Source organism: Sinocyclocheilus anshuiensis, unplaced genomic scaffold, assembly GCF_001515605.1.
Source record: "Sinocyclocheilus anshuiensis isolate Anshui unplaced genomic scaffold, SAMN03320099.WGS_v1.1 scaffold81, whole genome shotgun sequence".
NCBI lineage: Eukaryota > Metazoa > Chordata > Actinopteri > Cypriniformes > Cyprinidae > Sinocyclocheilus > Sinocyclocheilus anshuiensis.
This window is the reverse complement of record NW_015537945.1, coordinates 499,205-519,163: the sequence shown is the minus strand read 5'-3', so window position 1 is coordinate 519,163 and position 19,959 is coordinate 499,205. Positions and strand designations below refer to the sequence as shown.

Sequence of the window (19,959 nt, the reverse complement as noted above, 5' to 3'; positions counted from 1 at the left end):
ACTTTTTTATTTTAAAATCAAACAAGCAAGCCCTGTCCAGATTTAAAAAGTAACGCAAAAGTAACGTAACTCGTTACTTCCCACAAAAAGTAACCAAGTAACGTAATTAGTTACTTTTGTATGGAGTAACGCAATATTGTAACGCATTACTTTTAAAAGTAACTTTCCCCAACACTTGGTGCTAGCATCACCTCAACACTAACTCAAGACACCTCACTAACTGAAAGAAGCCCCCTTGATAGCACCTATCGTTTGTTTGCCAACCGCCATAAAACTCCAAAAGAAGACGAAGAAGAAGAAGTCCCCTTGATAGTAAACATACTTTGACGTAGACGACGTCGTGATAGCTCAGTACACGCGCGCGCAGAGGGAGGGACGAGTCACTGGCTGAGACTTAGAGAGAGAAGCTGCGTCCTCAAAACTTTTCCCAGACGGATAATTCATGACATAAATCAGGTAACGTAGCATTTACATCTTCATTTGCCGCCGGTGGATGTTAATGAAGTGTTAAAATCGTTCCCACATCCTTTTCAAAGGCCCGTGAGTTCCGTTGGAGTTTGAAAATTTAGTTTGGCGCTGTTTGTTTCGCTGGCGATTCCTGATCTGAGATTGAACGGGAATATGCCGAGGCTTGTCCGCTTCTCTGTCATGGGATACCAGCCGTGTTTTGTGTGTGGATGTGGTTTATGAACTGCTTAATGTAGGCTGAAAACTCTTTGACATATGTAGTTGGATTATTGGTGTGGTCTGCTGGGATCATCTCCTCTTGAAGTGGGAATTCTGGCCGTTGTAATATGAATCTGTGGGTTATCTGTGGGATAAATGAATTGTAGTGGGAAGCATTATGTTGAATCTCTCAGTGGGTTCTTAATGTGCTTTTCCCACATAGTTTATGTGAGTTTTGTTTATATAAACCACTCTCAGACAGATGAATCGACTCTTGAATGAATTCATTGGTGTAGATTATCTTTAAAAACTTTGTATCTAAATAGTGCTGTCAAATGAGTAATCGCGATTAATCGCACCCGAAATTGAAAGTTTTGTTTATATAACAGGGCTCTACGCTTACTTTTCTTTTTAAAAGTATGTCATCTTTTGTCACATTCTTACATTTTTTTTATTTTATAAGCTTTTTAAAAATTTTAATTAAAACGACAGAATAAGAACAAATAGAATAAGAAATATAAGTTACCAATCAAATTAGATCAGTATTAAAAGGATCTATAATCAACGAAGCTCTCTACACTGCGCAATGAATCTCTCATTTTGCTTATGAAAGGATTCATGAGATACATCTGTGATACATTACTCAACGCTGCAAAAACACGTAGAAACCTTTGAAGCTCCCCTGAGCGCAATCACAAGTATGATGATGATCGGGTCAGTCGCACTGGTGCTCCTAAAAAAATGTTTATAGTCGCACGCAGTAGTTTTCAGTCGCAAATGCGACTGAAATGGTCGCACTGTAGAGCCCTGTATAAACCACTCTCAGACAGATGAATCGACTCTTGAATGAATTCATTGGTGTAGATTCTCTTTAAAAACTTTGTATCTAAATAGTGCTGTCAAATGAGTGATCGCGATTAATCGCGACCGAAATGGAAAGTTTTGTTTATATAAACTGCTCTCAGACTGACTCCTTTCCCAGCGTTTGACTCAATCTGACAGATGAATCGACTCTTGAAAGAATTAATTTGTAATCGCGATTAATCGCATCCGAAATGGAAAGTTTTGTTTATATAAACCGCTCTCAGACTGACTCCCTTCCCAGCGTTTGACTCAATCTGACAGATTAATCGACTCTTGAATGAATTAATTTGTAATCGCGTTTAATCGCATCCAAAATTTAAAGTTTTTTTTTACATAATATATGTTTGTGTACTGTGTATATTTATTATGTTATGTATATATAAAAATACACACACATGCATGGATATATTTACGAAAAATTTGTTGTTTATATAGTTTAAATATATTTATATCTAATATAAATTATATGACTATAAATATATACATGTAAATACATATATTTACATATATGTATATCAAATATTTATATATCATAATATATACTGTATGTTTGTGAATTTATATATCCATAACAAATATACACAGTACTCATACATATGTAAACAAAAAACTTTTTTGGATGCGATTAATCTTTTGACAGCACTATAATGCTTCTACTATAATGCTTTAAATTCGTTTTACATGCAAAAATTAATGTAATGAGTCTATTTTAGACTGTAGAATAGTGAATAATTTATAAAAAGTGCATGATTACTTTATGATTAAAACTTCAATCATATCAGTCTGCTATAGGCTTTATAGGTCTGAGGAAAATATTTAAAGAATTTGAAGGCAAAATAAAAGGTTAACTTTTAAATTACTTTTAATAAATCACGGGTGTCTAAGAGCCCAAACAAATGCATACATGTTGGTGTGTCATTTTGTTTTTCTGTTTAATATGTGGTGAAAATGTTTTAGGGTTGTAACGGTATGAGATTTTCACGGTATGATAATCTGATTATATGATAATCTGATAATCACGTCTCAGAAAATATCACAGTTTCACGGTATCACGGTATATATTAAACAATTCTTATCTGTAACAATGACTCTTAAAAGAATAAGAACAAGTTATTTGAGTGAACAAATTCTTTATTACAACAAACTTGAAACCATTTTAATGAAAGTATTGAAGTCTCCCTTCTGAAAAAATAATAAATACATTTAATTTCATTTAAAAAAACAATTAAAAAATAAAGCTATACACCTTATGTATATCTATATCACACTTTAAAGGGATCCTATTATGCTCTTTTACAAAGTCGTGAATTTGTTTTGGGGGTGTACTAGAACATGCTCTCATGCTTGGTGGTTCGAAAAACGCATCGTTTTTTACATAATTTACATTATTACAATACCTTTCTCTCCATCCTGGCACAAACGGCTCGATTAGTTCCGGGTTTGATGAAGGCCTGCCTTCCGAAAAACGAAATGTGATTTTGACGGGTTGTAGCGGACCTTTGAGTTTCAGAGTGTATTTGACAATGGTTTTTCTCAAATAAAACTTGGAAATGTTTATTTAAGTTTTCTTTCAGAGCAGCTCTGGTGATGTCCATGTTTATGTAGATGCTGAAAACACCATGCAGTGTCATGCGTACTTCAGTATAAAACGGTGCCACTGCCATTCAGAGACATGCAGAAACCAGCAGATTATTTATATAGCAGTCTCTTCGCGCTTCACAGACACATATCATTAGAGATGCACCGATTGCAATTTTCTTGGCCGATTCCGATTTCCGATTTTTTGTTAGTGTGAGAGAGAAGGGGTCATCGGAGAGAAGAGAGCGAGAATGCGCGGCTGATGTTATTGCCCGTGCCGCTGGTAACAAAACGGATCGGCTCGAAATCGGAAAGAAGTGAGACTGACCGACCGATCACCGATCCGGGCCGATCATGAGGAAAATCGGCCGATTCCGATCCCTGGCTGATCGATCGGTGCATCTCTACATATCATATTTACTTTTGATTTATCCATCGATCAGATTGCGCGTTTTTTGTGACATCCTCGTTATACTGTAAATTCCATGTTCACGACTGCACCCTCTGCATCACGGAAATCATACAGTCTTAACTTATAACTTGTCATAAATGCGACACTCCTTTATCTGCGCGGAGGGATGGTGTCCGCGAATATGAGCAAGGATGTTGGATGTATTGCCTGCTTTTGCAGCCACCTTGAGTCCACATTTTTTGCAAATTGGATCAGTCCTCAAGGACAACCCCGCGTTAGTTTTTTAATATTCAAAGTATTCCCATACTGCAGATTTTTACTTTTATTTTTTTCGACGAGGGATGGAGATAAGATATAATCTCTGTCTCTGCCATTTTCTCCACTGTAAGTGCAAGTCTGTGTGAAACCACCTCTGTTATGAATATTATTCAATATTTTAATTTGAATGTCGTTTTGAAATGAACGCTGTTATTAGAGTAGTTAATCGTTAGCATAAGCGCGGCTAATGCTAATATAATGAGCATTAGAATGAAGTTTCTTTATTAACTAGTTAATGCTCTTATAGCCTAACTTTTATTAGGGTAAAAAAACAGGAGGACATGATGATATTTACTATTTTTACACACCAGATGCTTTTAAATGAATTGTGAATCTAAAATATGCGTGTTAGAGAATGTACAAATGGTCTACATTGTGTCATATCAGTCAGAAAAGCAGTTCTGGGCTTTTTTTTTTTTAAAGCTAACTTAGCTGTTATTCTTGGCTGAATAACTCTAGGTTTTCAAAAGCCCTTTAAAATTAAATATGTACACAGTTTGGATTAAATGAAAGTATAGTCTATAATAATTTTTTAATTAGCATGTTTTTGTGTTTTGCTTTGGTACCGAAATTGGTACCGAGAACCGTGGATTTTCACTGGTATTGGTACCGAATACTGAAGTTTTGGTACCGTGACAATACTAATACCGGTATATCGTTACAACCCGAGTCTGTTTAATGGTATTTTTCCGCTGTGACAACTTACCCAGTTTGACAGTATTATAATGCCTGCTATTGGCTGTCACAAAAGGTCAACATGGGTTTAATGAGCTTTAAAAAAAATTCTGGGCAATCTATGTTTAGTAGGTATTTTATAATCAAAATTTCAAGGTTCGTGTTCAAAAATGTTTTATATATTTATTCACCCATGTAGAAAATGTGTAAAACTATTAGTATGACATTGTATAGGCCTAGATTAGATAGTGGAAGAAAAGCATAAAGAAGTGTTAAAGTGCTTCTATTTGTGTTATTTTATAGTTTTCTTATTGTTCTAAATTATGAAAAATTGTTCTAAAAAATAAGTAGGTGTGTCAAAAGTTTGACTGGTAGTGTATTATAAGGTACGTTTTATTTACAGAGCACTTTTTAGGGTACTCAAAGATGGTTACAGGTGAATCTCATTACAGGTTATATTTTGGCCTAAAATTTAAATATATTTTTTTAATATATAATTCATATGACACCTAGTTTTAAGTCTGTTACAGTTTGTTGCATTGTGCCATTTTTATTTGCATGATTAGTCAGATTTTTAAAATGTCCCACCACTCGTGCCGGTTTAAAGTAGGATCATAGAGAGGCAGAAATCCCTCATCATCAGTGTTGTGATGGAGTTTTTATGCCCTCTTCTCCTCTATGGAGCTGAGTCATGTGGTTTGGTTGTGTGCTGTTGACAGAGGACACTCCTTTTCCTACCCTTAGGAAAGCTTACCATGGATCGACTGAACAGACTTCTCACGGTCATGGAAAACCAGGACGTTTCAAAATTGTGATTTGAAACTTGCAAAATATTTTAAAAGTAATGGGAATTTTAATCTTTAATGAGTCTAACCATACTCAGCTCTTCTCTCTTTTTGAATGCAATCTATTTTGATAATCAATTAGTTGGCCGATTATTTTTTCGATTAATCGGATTTAATGGGGTCCTATTATGCTTTTTCACTTTTTGAATTTTAGTCAGTGTGTATAGTAGGGCTGAGCGATATGGCCAAAAAAATTATCTCGATAATTTTTTTCATATCAGTCGATGTCGATAATTATCACGATAAATATCAAATCTTTATTTCTTTCAACAGTGGTTCTCTTGTTTGGCATAGTTTAAATCACCGAGTCATTTGTGTTCATCGCTGAATTCAAGCAGTGGATCTCACAGCGCTGTTTAGTGCTTGCGTGACCGAGTAAACGCATCTGCTCTAGTGAGCTCGCACCGCGCGGCAGTTTGAACTTTGATCCGAGTGGATAAATGGTCCGTGTGTGGGGTGCTTCAAATGAGTCGCGCGGTTTCGTTCCGCTTTTGGCGCATAAACATTATATCGAACATTTATCGCACTCTTCACATCGAGGGAAATTATATCGTGATAATTATCGTTATCGAATTATCGCCCAGCCCTACTGCACATACTCCAAAGGGAGAAAAAAAAAATCCCTTTTCAAGAACTACAACGAACGTCTCGTTTGGACTACTGCGTTTGTTTTCCGGGTTTTGTGATGTCACAAACGGCCCATTAGAATAACATTAAAATAATTCCCGCCTACGGAAATTCGAATGGTTGGGGGGTGGGGAGGGGCGAGGTCGTGGGTAGAATGCTTGGTTGAGTGCATCAGACGAGACGATGAAGAAGAAGAAGTGCTGCTGTAGCCTCAAGTTTTCACAAGTTATTACACATGCAGCTGAATAATTATGTATGTAAATATGTATGTTACAATTATGAAAACATTTTTATAATAAATTGCTGACAGTACAATACTGAACACTAGCCGGGTTTCCATCCAAAGTTGCGAATTTAACTTATGCGCAAAACTGGAATATCGCATAAAACATTTGTGAACAAGCACTGTTTCCATCCAATGAGTCAGAGAGAACAAAATCGTCGCTTCCTGATAAACTGGCACTGAATTTTTTTTGCGTATGACTTAAAAAACAGGCTTAACATAATAAATTCAGGCTTGAAATAATAAATTAATTTGGTGTTTTTATATCACTGTATTTCTGAAGGAAACCGACTGTCTTCAGAAAATTGGATGTCATTTTAATGTAACATTATATATAAAGCAGTGTTTATTTGAGCGGAGTGCTGCTTTGTGTACTGCCGTTACCAGGGGAAACCTTGATCTCTACCACTCCAACAGCGCCTCCTGCTGGCAGAGAATGAGCTTGCATATATATGCCGCCTGGGAAACACTGGACTATGGTATAAATAAATTCAACTGTATAACAGTTTCACTGTAATTCATGTTATAATGTTAGAATTAAAGAACAATAAAAAATAATTCATATGCACTTATCTGTATAGTAATGCAGTTATTTTTAAGCGGTTGTTGACATCCTATCTAACATCCTATCTAAAACGTGATTTAGCCAAAAAAACAAAAAAAACAATACCATTACCACTCTAATATGTCTTGCAATATCAGTGCGTGCAAAGGTTCTGTGCAATCCTCTTGTTCAATATTCTCTGGGTCTGAATCCGGCTCAAACTGATATGGCAATATTGACGCCACCCTTAACTAAACTTGCTGCTTTGACAAGGGGCGGTAGTACTGAAACACCGTCTAAGCTGTTCGCCAATCACACCCAAAACAAATTCAAGACATTGTAAAAGAGCATAATAGGACCCCTTTAAAAAAAACTATTTTCTTTATTTTAATTTTATTGACAAAAACACACTATTCCACATGCTGCCCAGTGTCCTTCAAACAAATGTGCCAACTGAATGCTATGAAAACATATAGTGCTTAAAAATTTATTAGACGACCTGTCATAAAAGAGAAAAAACAAATATTTTAGGAATCTGTCAAAAAATTGTTTAAATCTAAAAATGTTATTGTCATTTATTGGGCTGTTAGGGTTAGTAGGCTATGTAGGGAATATAGTTTAAATCTCTAGATCAAAAATGTAAATAATAAAGCTAATAAAGACGAATAAAATCACAGTAATGTTCTGCAGGAACACGCGTTGCGTGCACTTTGATCACAGTCCGTCTCCTCTTACGGTCATTTATTTATCCTGTAAAAGCGTCTGCTATTTATATTCAGACAATTACACGCTGCTGTCCCTTCACAGTTCCTACTCTCATAAATTACTCGCACTGCATGTTGACTTTTAAACCTAAATTTAATGTTCAACAACAGATATTTCAGCACAATGAATGTTTTTGCGCTGAATATCGTCTCCCTCTCTTCTGTGTTCCGTCTGTTTAACGCGCGTGCCCGCCACACCGGCGCTCTTTCAGTAAAGATTTCAACTTAACGACTGTCAGGGTGGGCCTTTATGTAAAAATGGAAAGGCTTGCGTGAATTTGTGACATTTACAGATAAGGATATGACCGTTAACTGAATGTTTTTTGTGCTGAGGACGCACACACGTATCTATCAAAGCGCCTGACAGGGCAAGCCATTACACTAATGCATCAGCTTGAAGCTCAAAACAAAGATTTCTCATGTTTTGGGCAGCTTGGATCATGTACTTTTCCTGCAGGAGCTCATTCTTTTTCTTCCACCATTTTTAGATGCATTTTGTCCATAGAAATGCGTTATTCAGTGCTGTAATTTGATGCGACCGGCTGAAGTTGGACGTCGTGCACTGTCGGCAGACCCGACTAGATAATGAGAATCGTTGTCGATAATTTTATCGATAATAATCAATTTTATCGATTAGTTGTTGCAGCCCTAATGCAATCTCTGATTCTCATCTGGTAATCACAAATGACTGTAAAAGTCACAGAAAGCCATTGGTCAAAAAAGTGTGGGAACTCTGTCTCGTGGTTCATAGCCAGCTGGCATGTATGTAACACACGTAGTAGATACAGTGAGGGGCATGAAAAGTCCTCTAGTCCTGAGTGTCTTCAACCCGTGTCCAATATGAATATGTCCATTATGTTTCACATCTGCTTTGCTGAAATAGCCATGTGCTCGCTAGAGGATCCTCTGGAGTGATTTGGAAATACATGAATGAGTTTGTGTGACTCACAATATGACACACCTGTAGGGATTTAGGTTCAAAAGGCATCCTTCTATCTCTGATTGACTTTAAGTAAAGTAAATAAAGTGTTAAGTAAAGCTGCCAGGCACAAATGCACTTTGAAGCTTAAAACAAATGTCGGAAAATGAAGTTTTCTCTGTCACGCAGGGCTAATGGTGCTGCGGTGCCAACTGGAATGAAAGCGAGATTTCTTAATTGCCCTCACTGGCTCCATCCACATCAGCGACTGGTTGTCAGGGCCGTAGATCATGATGGGACGTTTTTATGGTGCTGTGGTGACTCTGTTGGACTGCAGGGAAATGTTCATTTAATAACATTGTGCTAGTGGCCAGGGAGAGGGTTGTGTTACGTCCAAAAACAAAAGCTGTGTTGTGTGTCTGTTTCAGTGGGGCGCTCCGATGCTGTCAGTCTGGAAATAATAAACTAATTCTAGTGCTTTGTGGGAGGTCGACATGCTTTAATGCTATGTATTTCCGAGCACAGTTTATGTTTATCTTGATTGTGGATCTAAACGATGCTAATGACGATATCTTTCTGATTAGGAGTTATTGGTAAGGTTAAAGCAAGTAAACTTGACATCCACAAGCAGAACTATAATTCAGGTTTTTTTTTTGTCTGGTTAGAAATTATGATCAACAACAATATTTTTTAAATTTTTCTGGTGTGTTAAGATTCTATGACTTTTTTTGAACTTTCTTTTCAAATCATGCTGGTCTGTTATTGTTAGGAGTGTAACTCAGACATTTCATCATATGATCTGACATTGATTCTCTTGTACACTGATTAGGGCTGTGTATCACCAGCAGAGTCACGATACGTATCACGATACAGATGCCACAATACGATACATATCACGATACAGGACTGCACTGAATTTCACCTCAGCTGTATTTAGTAAAACAGCTGTTTATTAAACACTTCATACTATAGGGTCATTTCTAACTATTGGCAGAGCAGGCAGTTGACCTCTGCATTATGAAAGGCCTCCATAACTGTACCACAGTACAATATAGGTAATAGCATATGTTTCATGTTTACATTGGGCACTCCCCACCAGGTACAATATTCTGATAGTTTGCATCTCGTTTTTAAGCCCATAAATAATAATGTACTCGTTCTAATAAATTTATTTTGTAATGTACTCATTCTAATATATAAAAAAATATTTAAATTGCTGGTAGGTTGTCATTGCACAAATTAACACACTCCCTACGATTAAAAAATAAAAATTAGAAGAGTTCTAAACTAATGTGCTGTCTTCTGTATCTAACGCACACACACGCTCAGTCACTCACACAGATCACGTTGCGGCCGCACTCAGACATTCAGGAACAAACTTTTTAGCGCTGCCCCGCAATTTGATTAACTAAATAGCTTAATCTCTCAAGAGCTACATTATCTTTTTCAACAAGGAGCTGGTAACATCGTTGTTTCTAAAGGAATTAAAGCCACAGCTTCACTGTTAATAGAGAAACGCGGCAAAACGGTGGTAATTCATACATACACAGCCCCTCTCTCTCTCTCTCTCTCTCTCATAAATGAACACTTGATGAATTAAAGGTGGACGCACACCGGATGAGAAGCGCAGCGTCGTGCCACGTCTTTAAAATTCGAACACATTGTTTTATATGAGTGTACACACACCAGCGGCGCCATTCAGCGTCTGTCCGTGGCACCCAGCAACGGCTCAGGACATTGTTCAAAACTGTGCGTTCGAATTTTGAAGACGCGACGCGATACGGCACTGCGCTTCTCGTCCGGTGTGTGTCTGCCTTAAGAATACAAATTTTGCTGTGGTGTGGTGTTTTCTCCACATTGGCTGAAGAATACAGATGTAGAAGAACTATTAAAGTCAGCGTGAAAATTCACCCTATCTATTATATAAATACATATTATAGATCTTATTGTGACCAATTAATTAATGCATGTTACAATATGGAAACAAAAATATATGTTGCTACTTCGGTTTCATTGTGACTTTAACAGAACCAAGCATCGTGAAAACCATTTGATTCCGGTACTTCCAAAAATACAATGAATCTTTGTCACCTTTTTTTTTTTTTGGAGGTCAGTTGTTTTAATATTTAATAAATTTACAAATATTTATACTGTGTAGTAGCATTGGAATATTTGTGGTGTGGAAAAATGCTAATATTTTAGACTAGTTATATTGGACGTTGAGTAAACAAGCTTTTCTAGGGTCTGTTTATTGTGGTGCAAAAAAAAATACATAATTCATGGATGTGAAAACCTTCGGCTCCCCCTTTTGGACCTAGTTTGTATCTGTTCATAGATAAGCAATGATTAATCAACTAAAAGTTTCCTCTCTTTTTATTCTTCCCCTTCTTTCTCTTTTTTTGTCCTTTTTTTAACACCTCAACACTTCTTCTCCCCCCTGCCCACTGGCATCACCCTGACCCCCTCAGAACGGGGTTGTTCACCCCTGATCTGGCCTTTGAGACTATAGTGAAAAAACAGATCCGCAAACTGAAAGAGCCCAGCCTGAAATGTGTGGACCTGGTGGTGTCCGAACTCACCACCCTCGTCAGGAAAAGTGCCAACAAGGTAACCCGCACACCGGACGAGAAGCGCAGCGTCGCGTCGCGCCACGTCTTTAAAATTCGAACACATTGTTTTATATGAGTGTACACACACCAGCGGCGCCATTCAGCGTCTGTCCGTGGCACCCAGCAACGGCTCAGGACATTGTTCAAAACTGTGCGTTCGAATTTTAAAGACGCGACGCGATGCGGCACTGCGCTTCTCGTCCGGTGTGTGTCTGCCTTAACACTTTTCTGAGACTAGAATATTGAAGTGGAGATCGCTAAACTGTAAGCTAACCGGTGTATTCAGAAAGCAAGCGCGTTTATCCACAGTGGAGAGAGAGCGCGTGCACATGGTTGCCAGGTTGACAAAGATAAGTAGCACACTTAGCAGATATTTCTGTATTGCGAAAGTGTGAAGGTCTGTGTCGGGGATTAGGTCTCTTTATATCAGGCATCCCAGTTGAGTTCCTCTGCGGCCAGATTAAACCTTGTTGTAGCCTATATATTATGCTGTATTCATTATTTTTTAGAAACTGCGCACTTTTCTACTCAATTTTAAATGTTGTTCTTGTATTCAAATTAAGCTCGGTCCGCTGCTGCACACGTGCCACAATATCGTGCCACAATATCGATACAGGGACAGCTGTATCGATACTCGTATCGTCAAATCTCTGTGACGATACATCGTCGTATCGATGTATCGAACACAGCACTAACACTGATACAGTATTTGTTGATACCTTAAAACATGCCGTGATTAAATCTAAATCTTATAAGATTCAAGGTCCTGTGATTGATATATCAGTATTACAATGTTGTGTGCCTGTTTTACACATCTAGTTACATTTTTATTAAACCACAAATGCAATCAAAATGTTACGCAAGCATTTAACTGAACGCTCTGAAAATTGCAAATCCTCTAACCCACTTGGGTCATCCACAAAAAAATAAACAAATAAAATAAAAACTCTTTAGTTTATAAGGTAATATAGAAAAATAGAAAATGAAAAAAAAAAATCAAGTCGGACATGAAATTATCAGTCATCTTATGACAATTTATCATTGGCTCGTGCAATGATATGAAAGCAATGACAACAGTCAAGAAAGTCTTTTAGTTATATGCTCTCTAAAATGTGCAAATCTAGGGCATGCACAACAAATTTAAGCAGTCCAGTTGTTGAAAAAATACATTTATACAGAACAATAAATTATAAAAATATTTTAAATAATTTTTAAAAAATTGTTAAAATTTATTTGGTGGCAGTTCAGTAATAGTTTGACATCTTTTTATCTTTTTAACAGTCAAACAAGTCTTCTCTTTCTGTAAAAATAGAAATTGATTTTAGTAATTTGATTGATGCAACTATCCATACTGATATATCATTATACCACTAGTTATTATGGTGTTAATTTCAGCTAAACCCACCACATACGGAAAAAAATGATCCCTTATCGGTCATTTCACATCAGTCAGACAGTTTCATCCTGTTTAACTGGGCAGTTCTTGGCTCACACCTACATTGTGGACCAGACTTTCCAAAAGTGTAGTCAAAGGTCTATTACTCTTAGAATTACAGACTCCCTTGAACCAGTTAGGTCTCAAACAAGGTCTCAGATTCTTATATTGAACTGCAGCACTGTGTGTGTTTTGGTTGAGCTGTCGTTTTTGGACGTGCGGTGAGCTCGCTGTGTGGGAATGTGCAGAAAAAACTGTACCAGGCTGTGAAATGTAGAGCACTGCCATGACGGCTCAGAGACGGAGACTTTTTCCCTTGTTGCCACTGTGTTGATATCCTCCCCATTTCCGCCACTATAGTTTACTGTTCCATCATTATTAAGGGCCAGACGTGGTGTCTAACCTCTATTGTTTTTGTAGGCATTGTATTATTCTGTTTCCTCTGCCATTGATGTCCATGGCATCCTGTAGAACCGTTTGTAGGAAAGTTATGACGTTTGGCACATTGATTGGTGATGGTCTGAATAGTCCTTTGTCCAATTTGGGGATCTCTCAGCCAAAACCCCTTTAGTGCCACCAACATCTTTTGGCTCAGAAATGCAATGACAGAGATTGTTTTTATCATTTTTCACTAGGGCTGGGACGATCCGCTAATCTGCCGATTCAATACAACATTTTTATAGTAATCGCTTAAATTGGAAGTCTAGCAAGTCTAGGGTTCACTTAGTCATGAAAAACCTAGCAGAGATAGCAAGAAATATTAAAACTGGAAAAATAATGGAAATAAATATATTAGGGCTGGGACGATACGCTAATCTGCCGATTCAATACTATCCCGATACTTGTGTGCCGATTCAATATATATTGCGATAATTGAGTATTGCGATTATATAACTATTGCGATTCGATATTACAATTTATTGTGATTTTGTTTGCTTATTAAAGACTAGACAATGGAAATCATACCCTTAAAGAGACTGTATATTAGAGACCTGCGGGACCCGCGGGACCCAACGTAACAGGGTGCGGCACGGGACAACTCGCCAAACCATGCACACAGCAGCCCATGCTTGCTTTTCTGTTAAAAATAAAGTGGTTTGTGATTGTGAATGTTGATGCTTAGCCTAAATAACAAATATTTTATCTGGAGCATTTATGCTGGTATGTTGTGTAGCTTGGGAGATATTACAGAACCATTTCATGTAAATTTCTTCGATGTACTGAAAACAAATCTATATAGATTACTTTTATGCGGGCTTTTGCGGGCGGGAGCGGGACAAAACATGAATGTCGCGGGCGGGAGCGGGACCAGATAAGATATATTTCTGCGGGAGCAGGACAGAATCTTGCGGGAGCGGGACTGAAAAATCCATCCCGCGACGGTCTCTACTGTATATGATGAGTCATATTAACAAAAACAAAGCATCACATCTTTCTTAACTTTTATTTCAGGAGCATACACATACACAGGGTATATTTTAAAGTACCTTGAACCATGAATCTTTCAAGTACCAAAACCCTGAACTTGCACATTAATATAATAGTCAAATGTGCAACAAAATGAGTAGAACCGGAAATTCCAACACACTAGCTGTTCATCCATTTGCTTTCCGCGCTTGTTTGGATGGTCCATTTCTATTGGCTGCTCGGATAATCTTCACTGAGCTCAGCGGCGAAAGTTGAACTATTTTGAATTTTGACCGCGGCGTGCTTGCGAGCTCGCCAGTGGTGCGCTCCGTTGCGCGTGCGCTTTGGTCGACGCAGCATCAAACTGTCTTCGCGCGGCGCAAGCCATTTTCATAGGTTTCATAGCGCAGCGCATTCCGCGTCCAGGCTACTTTCTTGTTTAACTGTATTGTTTCTTTGATATTTATTTTAGTGTTTTGCAGGCTGCGTGTTCACTGACGGAAGTGGTAAAATAAACACGCATGTTTGTTAATAGATGGCCTCATTTAATATTTGTGTTTCAAAATTATAGGCCTATATATATATATGCGTGTATATATATAATTTTAATACATAAATTAAACTAATATTAATTATATATATATATAGCATATCAACACCGCACCACCGTCGGTAGTTGGTCCATTACCACCGCGGTGGTAAAAATCTGCCACCGTCACAGCTTAAGACCAAAATTCATAATGTTTTTTCTGCAATCTGCTAGCACAGATTTGAAATTTGGACGTGAATCTGTATTCAATTTTTGACAAGCTTATTTAGTGTTAACAGTCAGTGTACAAACATTTTGTATATTTAGGCTACTGAAACAAAATAGGTTATTGCTGACATGATTTAAATTAAATTGATTTTATTTTATTTTTGTATTTTATTGTTTTCTTAACATAATTGACAAAAGTTTGAGTCAGAATTATTTGTGTTGGTAAAACTTTTCATTTTCTAATTGTTTTGTCAATTTACTACCAAAAGCGAAAGTCAAGTGTTGTGAATAGGCCAGTTTTTCTTGTTTTAGATTTCGGTCATGTTTATTCTTTATTCACAACAGAGCTCATCTGTTTTTCAACATCTGCCAAAATACATTTGCTTCGCTCCATTATGATTTACTCAACACAAGTGCATAGATGTCAATGATTTTTGCATTAAAGGGCTTTTCGAGGAAACCTCACGTCATGTTTGACACGCAGCCAAAATGGAAAACATTTGCAGCTTATCACGTGGTGCAACCTCATTCTTCATTTCAGATTCACAGATATTAGTTACTCTTCTTTTAAATCTCAATACCTACCCGTTTGCGCAGTTTCTCCTTTGCTCTTGACCTGCTAGAAAGTTCCCATAGCCTTATCTGTGTGCTGTCGTAGCTGATCACCTGTGATGTGTTTATCAACCGCTCACATTCACTCATTTACACTTCATACTCGTGGAATTTTGAAGAAGAATGTGTGGGAATTCTTACACTTATGGCACTCTTGCTTAACTTTCCATCAGTGAAAACAGATTTTTGGTGGAGCTGGATGATTTATTGAATATATTTATAATATATTCACATTTTTTCAGGCAGTATAAAGTCTTTTAATGTGCATTTTCACCAGTTCCTGGAGAATATTGTAAATATCTTGAAAAATATTGAGATATATACTAGGGATGTTCTTTTCGGTTATTTTTCCTAACCGACAACCGACACTCGTTAACCGATTATTAACCGTTAACCGACAAGATTATTTTATTTGAATCGTCACATATTTGAATCGATTTTCAACCGGCTCGCAGTTAATCGTTACATCCCTAATAAATAGGCCTATACGAGAAATATATTTTTACTTAAATAGTAAATTAAGAAAACGAAAGAAAAGCAACAAGTAGCCTAGTATGCAGAGTTTCGGTTCATTTTTGTGCTGCGCGAAAGGAAACCAGACAGCAGAAAGCCGGATCCTATTTTTCATTAGGCTTATTTTACAAAAGCACAAAGATTTGTTTGTATTGTGAATGTACACAAATAAAAGCAAACCTTTTACAATTCCGATTATATTTGACTAAAAAGAGTAGTTGCTTCCACTGTTAGAAGGAAAAAATTCAAGTGATTGCACCTGCGCTGCAACGTTTATATAGCTATAGCCTCTCTTATATTTTTAATTCTTGTTCTTTTCTAAATACTGTTAATTGAAAGGATTTGTTGTGGATTGAGGGGAACTAAAATAGCCTAGCTATGTTTACAGTGTTTATTTTAATGTTTGTAAACATCTCGCGTCGGCATTACGCCTATTTCTGAATGAAATAAAATGCGACTTATATGCGACTTGCGTTTTTCTCTCTCTAAAAAACGAATTTTTTTTATATACGCGTAGCATATTTTAATCATGCAGCAAACCTTTTTAAATATTTTGACAAATTACTGAAAAAAAACAAAATAAGTAAATGACTTTTTAAACCGTTTAACTGATTGTATTAATCGGTCAAAAATTCTTACGGTCGGTTAACGGTTAACCGGTTAAAATGAACATCCCTAATATATACCTTTTTTTGCTCTGAAATAAAGGGACCATATCTGTTGTGCTTCAGTTAGAGATTGCCAGGAGACTTTCTACAGGGTAAGTTAATATTTGACTTCAGTCATATAACCATAACCTACATCTGTAGCTGATCCATTTGAAGGCCTTAAGTCATGACGATTGATTTTCTTTCTATAGCTATGTATTCTTGATTCTTCTACTGATAATGATGGTGAAGCATTATTGTAGGTGGAGACCGTATGGATTGAGTTCCAGTGTGCTTTGAGTGAAGGAAGGAAGAAGCGCTCTGTTTTTCTAGAGTGTGTGTATGTTGGAGTGAATGAATGCTGTCTTGTCAGGTTGATTTAGTTTCCACAGCCTCAGGTGCAACTGTGAACTGGCAGTGAAAACAAGTCTCAAATTCAAGTAAGAGTATCTGATTCTTCTCACACTTTTGAGGTCATTAATATGACCAAGTTCCTATAACTCAAATAGTATTACAGCAAAGTATTAGCAATAGTGTAGATATTTAGTAGGATATAAGTATAATGCATAAATATTGACATAGTATGAAACAGATTTAATTTGTTAAACCAAAATATCTGAAAGTCTAGTATAAAGTGAGTCCAGATATATTAATGGCTGCAACTTAATATTAATGAAAGCCTGATAATATTCCATAGATATTTTAGATATATCAAATAGATTTATATTTTTGAATTTGCTATTATTATTAATATTATTATTATTTTGCTATTTAATACATTTATTCCCATTCACCAGTGGATGAATATTTTAAAACATTTCAAAAGACTATTTAAATATAATTTTTGAATGATGAAGTAAATGAGTGAATCACTGAATCGGAGTATTAAATCATTTAATTAAAATAGACAGTTTGAACTTATTTACAGATATGAATAAAAATTAACAACTCTATTGAGTCAAGATCCAAGATTCTTTAATGTCACTATACAAAGTACAGCAAAATGTGCTACAGATGTTTAAATCAGCGATGGTTTTAAGTTATCAAACAAAAACGTTTTTTTTTTTTTAGATGTTACCTGCTCCGTTCAGATGACAATTAAAGAATAAGAAAAACAGTAAGAGAAAAATATTTGCCAGCTTTAAAAAGTCCAGTTTCATATCTTTTTTGTAATGGGAGATGCAGTCCAAAAATGTTGCTGTCAATTCTGTTTATTGTCTTCAAAAGATAACCAAAAATAGTGGCCCCTCAGGTGCCTTAAACCTAAAATGTGTCCTGCCTGTCCTCTGGAACAACAGCGGAGCCTAATTAACATGTTTGTAGTTGACTCATAGAGTTTGTCTTCTCGTATGGAGATAAGTAGAGGGATGTTAGTGCAGGGGAGGCAGAGTTACTCTGCCTGAGTCAAATCTAAACTCACCAGCATCAGCATGACTTCATTTTCTGCACTTAAGTGAGTCACTTAACTCGGGGTGTTGAAAACCGCCTGTTTCTGAGTTGTCTGTGCTCTGTTTAGACCTGTGATCATTCCTGTCAGTTGGGAAGGGAAACTTTATGACTTTCCCTAGAAGTTTGGGTTGAGTTCAAGTGCTTACAGATCCAGGTCAATCAAGTACATACTGCTTTCCAGAGCAAAAAGATGACTTTTATTTTATTATTTTATTTTATTTCATTTTATTTTATTACATTTTATCTTATTAAAAATTGTATTAGATTTTTACATTAATTAAATTTTTAAAATTATTTATTTTTTTAAGTGTGCATCCTGTTACGTTATTAATTGCATTCTTAAAAGTGGAGCAATAACAAGTGCAGAATATGGCCTTTTCTAAATGAAGAAAGATAGCATTGCTTGTTTAACTCTCTTGTTGATAGCAAATATTAATAGCATAGATGGAGATTTGTGTAATATTTCCATATTTTCCGGTTACACAGACATCTTTTCCCTGTTTCCCAGAGCTGTTTGATGGACTGAAGTAAACTCATATTAAAAAACGTCATTGTTGCTCTTTTTCTTTCATGTCATTGTGAATGCTTCATGGCCATCTAAAGAGCTGAGATACCGCCCTCTCTGGCTGCTATTGTCTTTTTCTTGCTCATTTCCTGTTTCAAGGTGAAGAATTCTTCCCTCCATCTGAATTCACCTGTTATCTTGTTCTGGCTGTTTCTGTTAATGGGCATTTAATGGTCCCTATTAACATGTCCATTATTCTCAGTCTCTTTCCATTATAGCAGTTTCATCTATTAAATTCTCCATTTTAAGAAAATGATGTCTGTCATTTTCTTACCACTAAAGAAGTAGGCCTACTCAATTTGTGGTCGGGTCATTCTTTTTATATAATTCTTTTTCAGTTCTGTGACTTTAAGAATTCATCAGCTCTTTTGTCAAATGATTTAAAAAATGACGGGATACTGTCAAGTGATATTGGGGAAACATCAATTCAATATTAAAACTACTGCAAAGAAAACATTAGTTTGAAACATTTTATTAGAGACAGTAAAAATGAATTAAAGTGGAATATTTTAGCATCAATTGTCAGTCTTTCATTGTTAAAGTTGGAGCAGCACCTGCAGACATGACAATCATCCACTCTGTAGAGAATGTTTTACAAGAAAATACTATTTTTACTTCAAAATTTCATGCTTAATTTAATCCAAGCGGCAACCTCCCACTCTCTCTCGTGAAGCCAACAAGGAAGTGACTTAAACTGTAATTCGTTAACTGGCCGCTAGAGGCTGGCTGCAAAAGGGAGTCAATCCCATAGACTCCCCATGTTAAAATGCCCAACTTTACAGCAGAAAAAAACGTTTACAGCCTGGTTCAAAAAATTATTTTGGTCTATATAGTTAATATTGCCCTTCATGACAACTGTGAGGGGGTGAATTTTTTTATAACTCATAAAAAGGGCGTGGCTACTTGAGTAACAGGTGGATTGCCGCTGCTGTCACCACCGTCGAGCTAGGTGGGCATGGTTTCAGCAACCTGCTCCCGCCTCTTTGCCCATTTTCGATTATCCGGGAGTGACGCACTGCCAAGATGGCGACGGCCGGCTCCTCCCACTTTGAGCTTCAGAAACGCTCTTTGGAAATCTACGGGTGACGTCACAGACACTACGTCCATGTTTTTATACAGTCTATGATTTAATCTGTTACTTTGCTTCTTTGTAATTAATTGTGAAATTTAGTAGCAATCCCTTAGTGAAAATTGCTTCAGTGTAATATAATTTAAAATGACAAATCATATAAAGATATGTATTTTAAAAATATTAGTTTAAAATTGTATCCAGTATATTAATACTTTAAATTGTTGTTGTTTTTCCCCCCAAAATTAAAAAGATTTCTGTTTAATGTAATTGCAATTTTGTTTTTCTGAGCAAGAAATAGATATCATAAATTTTTACCTGATTTACAGAAGAGACCCACTAAAATGTCATTCAGTGTAACAATCTTGTCAGGCATATTTACAACAAAAATCAATTTATGA

The 19,959-nt window shown here is 36.5% G+C and overlaps 1 protein-coding gene across 1 annotated transcript in view; it reads left to right on the top strand.

Annotated features, from left to right (window-relative positions):
• Positions 1–253: 253 nt before the first annotated feature.
• Positions 254–19,959, top strand: part of LOC107663891 (protein TANC1-like) — a 234,819-nt gene continuing 215,113 nt past the window's right edge. The window contains exon 1 of the mRNA XM_016454294.1: positions 254–456. The gene's annotated coding sequence lies outside the window, so the exon portion shown is untranslated. The remainder of the gene's footprint in view (positions 457–19,959) is intronic.